Source organism: Dendrobium catenatum, unplaced genomic scaffold (genome assembly GCF_001605985.2).
Source record: "Dendrobium catenatum unplaced genomic scaffold, ASM160598v2 original_scaffold_68491, whole genome shotgun sequence".
NCBI classification, from domain to species: domain Eukaryota; kingdom Viridiplantae; phylum Streptophyta; class Magnoliopsida; order Asparagales; family Orchidaceae; genus Dendrobium; species Dendrobium catenatum.
In genome coordinates, this window is record NW_021386940.1 from 1 (window position 1) to 6,693 (window position 6,693).

Here is a 6,693-nt window from a genome sequence, read left to right on the forward strand (position 1 = left end):
AAAATTCTCTTGTTCATAGTCTTTCTTACAAATATCAATTTTAATTATATTGGAATACCACAAACTCTATTTAAAGCATTTGAAAATAATAATTGAAATATTTTCATAACGAGATGAACGCTCTTTAAGAAAATCACTTAAGAGGTTATTGAACTACCAAAAATGACGAAAACAATAGGATGAAAATAAAATTTTTCTATAAAATATAGAAAGATTGATAAGTAGCCAAAATATATATTGAATCCTATAGAATTGACTTACAAGAAATTTCTGCTGTTATTATGAAAATGAATACAATACATAACCTTGATTACTCTTACAATCAATTATGGATGATTTATGCAATAATATAATATAAAGAACACTTTCCTACATGGTGTGTTGAAAAAATCTATAGTAATCCGCCTCCTAAATTTAATAGTTTTTCACAAAGAAAAAAGTGTTCAAATTAAGAGATGAATTCTATGGCTTCAAATAATTTCGTAGAGCATTATTTAATATTTTCTCAAAAGTCACAAAAAAAAACAAGATACAAACAACCAAATGAGATTATACCCTCTTCATGAAACAATCCACTAATAGTAAAATCTCAATTCTCATTTAGATATGTTGACATAATTATCACGGGTGATGATAAAAGAGTAAAATTTTAAAAATATATCATGAATCTACGAAAAAAAAAAAGAAAAATAGAAAATTAAAAACCTTGTGAAACCCCAAATAAATCAGATTAAAAATATGACACAAATGAACAATGAAAAGCAAACATGGGACAATATCAAAGATTAGTTGAAAAATTGATCTATCTCACATATGTCCAAACAACACATTTGCACTGAGTCTCACCAACTGAACAAAGAACTCTGAAACCCCGCATTCAAAAATTTGTATAGATAAATTTGAAATGATAGATTTATACTATTGAGTTTGAGAAGTATTAAAAAATTGTGAGACCCATAAATCAACAAATCATAATAAGGATCCTTCAGTACAAAGATTAAGGATTCTGGCCTTTGGATAAAGACTCTTATGGCCCTTGGATTACACTCCACATGCTTCCTCTTCCTATTATCATCGCCGGCTCCACTTGCGCACCCATTTTTTCTTTTTTTTTAAATTACTTTGATTTATGTCTATTGTCTATATACTAACACACTTTGTATAGAGTTATAAACAATAGAAGCCAAATATTTTTTCTACTTTCTACAACAATTATGATGGTGTATACAGGAGATATGAGATATATAAGGAATGAAGTAATGCCTTTATTCAATAAACGTAGTAAAGCTAAACAATATTCTGGACAAGAATCCTAGACATAATACCCGAATAGAAAAGAATATGTACAATAACTACAAAAGTCTGCAATTAACAGCTCAAACAACCTTAGTTCATAATGGATATGGATATAATTAAATATTAAAAGATATTAATATAATAGTAAAATATTTTGATTTAAAACAGGAATTCTTCAGCAAAAAGAATCTGACTATAATGAAAGGGATTATTTAAAGTTCAATTTTGGTATAGCAAAACCAGCAAATAAACCAAAAAAGTCAATAACTTGCAAAGACAATTATAGGAATCGTAAATATTTACTGTTTGCAATCAAAACAAATGAAATGCAATAAAAATTTAAAAGACATATCTGAGGACCATCGATCATTGCAAATCAGAATTTAATGATTACATGAGATATAGAGAAAACCTCGGAAATTTGTATGCCCGCAATGGAACTAGGATGGCACGGTTATGAAAGCCAGTCGAGTCTCTCGAAGGCAAGACAGTTTTTTTCACAGCAAATACTATGTATTTGGAACTTTAATTGAAGAAAATAATATTAAAATTTTCCATGCAAATTGTTTTTAAGCCTCATTTGATTGCTTCAAGTCTAAAGCATGTTTCCAAAATAATAAATAGAGAAATAGCTCAAAATAGTCCCCCCCCCCACAAACTATTCATATGTGGCCAATTTAATCCCAAAGCATTACATTTCTTCACTTTAACACCTCGAATATACAAAATCAACCCCAAATGATCCCTCTAATAGAAATTGATGAAAATGGGATATAAAATTGATGCCGATTTAGACGCTTGACTATTGAATATTGATCCCAATTTAGGTTCTAAGGGAAGTTTTGTGATCAAATTCTACGACCGATGAACTAAAATTTGATAAATGTAACACTTTAGGAGCAAATTGACCACATGGATAGTCCGGGATAATTTTGAACTTCTTCCCATAATAAATATTGCCATATTAATAATTGGGTTGGAAACAATTTGCTACTATTGATGATTTCAAACTTCACAATCCTATCAAAAATGAATTCCAATTTCATGTTCAAAATAAATGAAAAAAATTCATTATTTTCTAAAACATATTTTAATCTATAAGCTACTAAAGGAACCCTTGCTCAATAGAGGGCTGATATTTATCCCAATATTAAATTACTTAGTCATAAGATGAGAAATGCTCTTATAGCTTACGCCAAAACTAGGTATAACTCACTCTTACGTAATAAAAAACAAAAAAAAGGAATTATTAACTTTTAAGTATAATAAACATTGTTATTACACATGATATCGTATATAGCTTAATCAATATAATAAAAAGTACTGTAAATCATCTAAACTAAAAATTTCAGCGTTATAAGATAAAGGACATGATCTGCAATAAAACTAGATTTACGAAAATGTCTAATCACCTCTATTTTATGCATATGGATTAGAATCAGATGACATGTTTCTGACAAAAAGTCCAGAACACAAACAAAAGAAACAAGGAAAGAAAAAGTTATGAGATTTCAATATTATTATTCAGCAAAAAGGTTCAGCTTAAAGTGCAAACAAAGGTTTAGTTAAAATTGGCTAAACTAAATCTGGCAAAACTGCAAATAAACTAAATAACTGACCAGAAAATATAAACATATAGATCATGTATACCTAAAAGATGTAGAAAATTGATGGGGGATAAAAAGAGATCGCTGAGTTCAAGGGAAACTCTAGCAATGACGGTATAAGTGGGAAGTTGAAAAGAATTGGTTGAAGAAAATAATAGTGAAACGGGAAATTCAGAGGTAGAAGATAGCTACTGCTTTGTTATTAACCTCTCTGTGCTTCCTTAAATCCAATGTATTACGACTAATCATTGCTATCACTATTTGATGCAAATGTTTTTAGCACCAACATAACCTTAACCAATTCAACAAATAAAGACAGAGAGTATAACTAAGCAATATATTAAAGGAGCTTATAATTTATTAAACCAATGTTCTCCCACTTCAAGGCTTCATCAGGGTGAAAGTCCTTTCTATGCTTCCTTACATCCAATATATAACCCTTAACGAATAATCATTGCTATCACTATGTGATGACAAATGTTTTTAGTACCAACACAACCTCAACCAATTCAACAGATAAAAACATAGAGTATAACTAGGAAAAAATACTAAAGGAGCATACAATTTAATAACCCAATGTTCACCGACTTCTAGCATTCATCAGGGAGGTAGTCCTTTAACCATGTTGGAGCTTGACGATCCCAACGTGGTCTAGGCAGCGCAATAACCTGGAGAATCTATGCCATTGAGATTGACATCAATTCCCGGACCACTTGGGAGAGCGACCATGTCCTCAAAGGTCGAGTTTGGGGTAGGCTTGTCACAGCTTGTTTTCATAAACCCACATGGATTCCCTAAATGGAAGGCCCTACCTCTTAATGAGGTATTGCTATGTTATGTTTTCATTGCAGGAGATCAATCTGAAATTCAGTATGTGCTCTAGCTTTAGAATCATGTGTCATCCGCATTTTTTGTGGCAACCAAATTGGATGCAAGTTCTGATAAAGTTTGTATGATTTTTATGGATATAAGTGAAATGTCAAGTGTATGCATGAGTGAGGTGGTAAGTTTAATTTGTATGCTACTTGCCCAATTCGCTCCAAGATTTTAAATAGCTCAATGTATCATTAGTTGAGTTTAGATAAGTTCTCTAAGTGAAGTGATCGCTAGTAATATAGCTATAGTTTGACAAGGCCGAGGTCATTGACTACAAAATCAAGGTCCCATGGATGTTTACCAACTTGATGTTTCATCCTTTGTTGGGCGCAAATGTTGGAGATTGTGCAGCATCACTATCAAGCTATTAGAGCTAATGAAGAAGAACTTCTTCAATGGTGGATGTCTAACACATACATGAAAATAGTCAAAAATAGCGCACACTATGGCGCACGGCACAGCACACATACTGCTCTATTAGCTTGGTGCGGCATGTGTTCAAAATAACACACGCTATTTGTGCCATATATGAGCAATAGCACATAGCGCAATGTGCAAATAGGGCGCATAATTTTCTACATAGTGCATAATTACAAATTATAATTAAATATATCGACATTTATATATTAATATCATAATTAATTATTAATTAATTAATATCAAACTAATGAAGTATTAAAATTATTATTTAATCTCTAATCTTTAAATAAATGCCTAAGCTAATATAATAAATTGAATTACTTCTTATCCAATCGGTTGGTTCTCCATTAAAAAAAAAACTAATATGAGCAACGATGGAGTTCAAAAAGAAGTGAAAATGGTGTTCGGCTAGTTCTTCTCTGCAATTGCCTATATATTTCTACAATTTTTCTTCTCTTTGGCCTTTCCCTATGCTCTTCTTAGAGCCATCGAACCTTCTAGGGTTTGCTTCATTGCTAATTCCGCTTCACGTGAAGCCAAATTTTGAAAGAGCTGTTCAAGGAAGCTATTTCGCTTTATTTGAAGATGACGTTCCATTTCGATTGAAAGTCATGACAAGAGCTCGCTGCAAAGGTAACAATTTTCTTCTCTTTTGTGCACTTCAACTAAATCTCATAAAACCACTTAATTACAAGATTTATTAAATTTTGGATTTAAAGCAAATTAGAGAAGGAACAAGAGTTAATTTCCTATAGGATTAAAGTTGTCATTTTTTGCTTGTCAAAATTTAGGCTAAATCTAGCTTAAATATACATTCAAACAGCCATTTAACCTAAACAAAATACACAAACAACCTCTCCCATAATCTACCCAAAGAAACCATTCAAATAATCTAAATTTGATAGCATAAACATATATATTTATATATATAACATAATTTTTATAAACATATATATTGTATGCCATGTTTAATATAATTATTTTATATTGTATGCCATGTTCAAGAGTTAATTACTTTATATATATAACATAATTTTTATAATTATTTTATAATTATTTTATATTGTATTACCAACAATGCCTTGAAAGGGGTTTGACCATCATTCTTAGGATGATACTGTTTACAATAGATTGTTATTGTTATGGCCTCGTACTTTATATATTGTCGAGATGATATGTTCTCAACTCTAACAGAGTGAGGTAGAGACGCACCTCACAATTGAGTTCCACAAAATTAGCAAGCTATTCTTCAACAATGGAGGTATTTTCATTCATTTTGATGGCAACGAACCTTCAACCATACACATAGGCAATCAACAACACCAAATGATAGGGGATAAGCAGCAATTGATGAGTTCTACGGCAAGTCCAACATCATCAGGATAAGAGGGTAAGGTACATGTATAAAGCATTATTAACTTAGCAAAATATAAAGGACCCTTATAATCTGTTAACCCATTTTTTACTCACTTCAAGCCTTCCTCAAGGTGATAGCCTTTAGCTAGGTTTGAGCTCGACGAACCCCGTGTGGTCTTGGCAGTACGATGTGATATGGAGAGCCGGTCATTGAGGCTCGTATCAAATATTCTAATAAGATAAGCTTATCATGATGTTGATGTTCATTCTAATGAAAACGAAATAAGTGTTCCAAATATTCAAGCTTCGATATTCTTTTTCTTCATCTTGGAGCACTGGATTTAGTGTAAAATTTGAATGTTGAAGAGAATCTCCGGCAGACTGGGCACGGCCTGTTCAAAGTAATCAACATCGTGTAACCCTCCTATACCTCTAAAACATTGGCCAAAGTTTGAAATAGCAGTCTGATCTAAGCCATCCTAAGTAGTAGCTCATACAATATCGGTCCAACCCTAAAAAAAGGAAATAAAATTTACTCAAATAGTATCATTCCAGATCACCTTCAAAGCATAATTTGCTCGAATATCAATCGCGATAAACAATCTGCATTAGCTTAGTTCTTGCAAAGCTGCAGAGAGAAGAGGGAGCATTAGATAGAAGACGAAAAACCTGAGTAGGGTAGCGTAGTGACTTGCTCGAAGCGAACAAATGAAAAAAAATAAAGACAGCGGCGGAGACCAGGGAGAAGAAGCAGCGGCGGGGGTACCGACGGAGGAAAAATCCCTAAATGGCTACGTTGACGAAGAAGACGACAGCATGTTCAAGCCGACTAGCTGTAAGAGAAAGGTGCAGCTTGGCTGCTTGAGAAGTGAAAGCGAGAGACTGCGCGAGGAAGACATAGGGTAAGGTTATTTTATAGGACCGCACGTGTAATATAGACCATTCGATAAAGATCTAACGGTGCAGGAAATAAGATAAAAACCCGGTATGTTTTTTTTCCCGGAAAAAATAGGGGCATGCCCAATTCATTCCAAAAAAAATGAAAGTTAACAAAAAATTACAATTTTGTAAAAAAATAAAGAAAAACTTACAAATTAAAAACCTCCTTCAAAAAGGAGACGAAAAAACAACAAAGACT

The 6,693-nt window shown here is 32.3% G+C and overlaps 1 long non-coding RNA gene across 1 annotated transcript; it reads right to left on the reverse strand.

Moving 5' to 3' along the window:
* Positions 1-5,444: 5,444 nt before the first annotated feature.
* Positions 5,445-6,436, reverse strand: LOC114578538. The gene is made up of 2 exons (XR_003699535.1): positions 6,225-6,436; positions 5,445-6,067 (listed from the first exon to the last, which is right to left on the reverse strand). It is a non-coding gene; the product is annotated as an uncharacterized LOC114578538 (long non-coding RNA).
* Between the last annotated feature and the right edge of the window lie 257 nt (positions 6,437-6,693).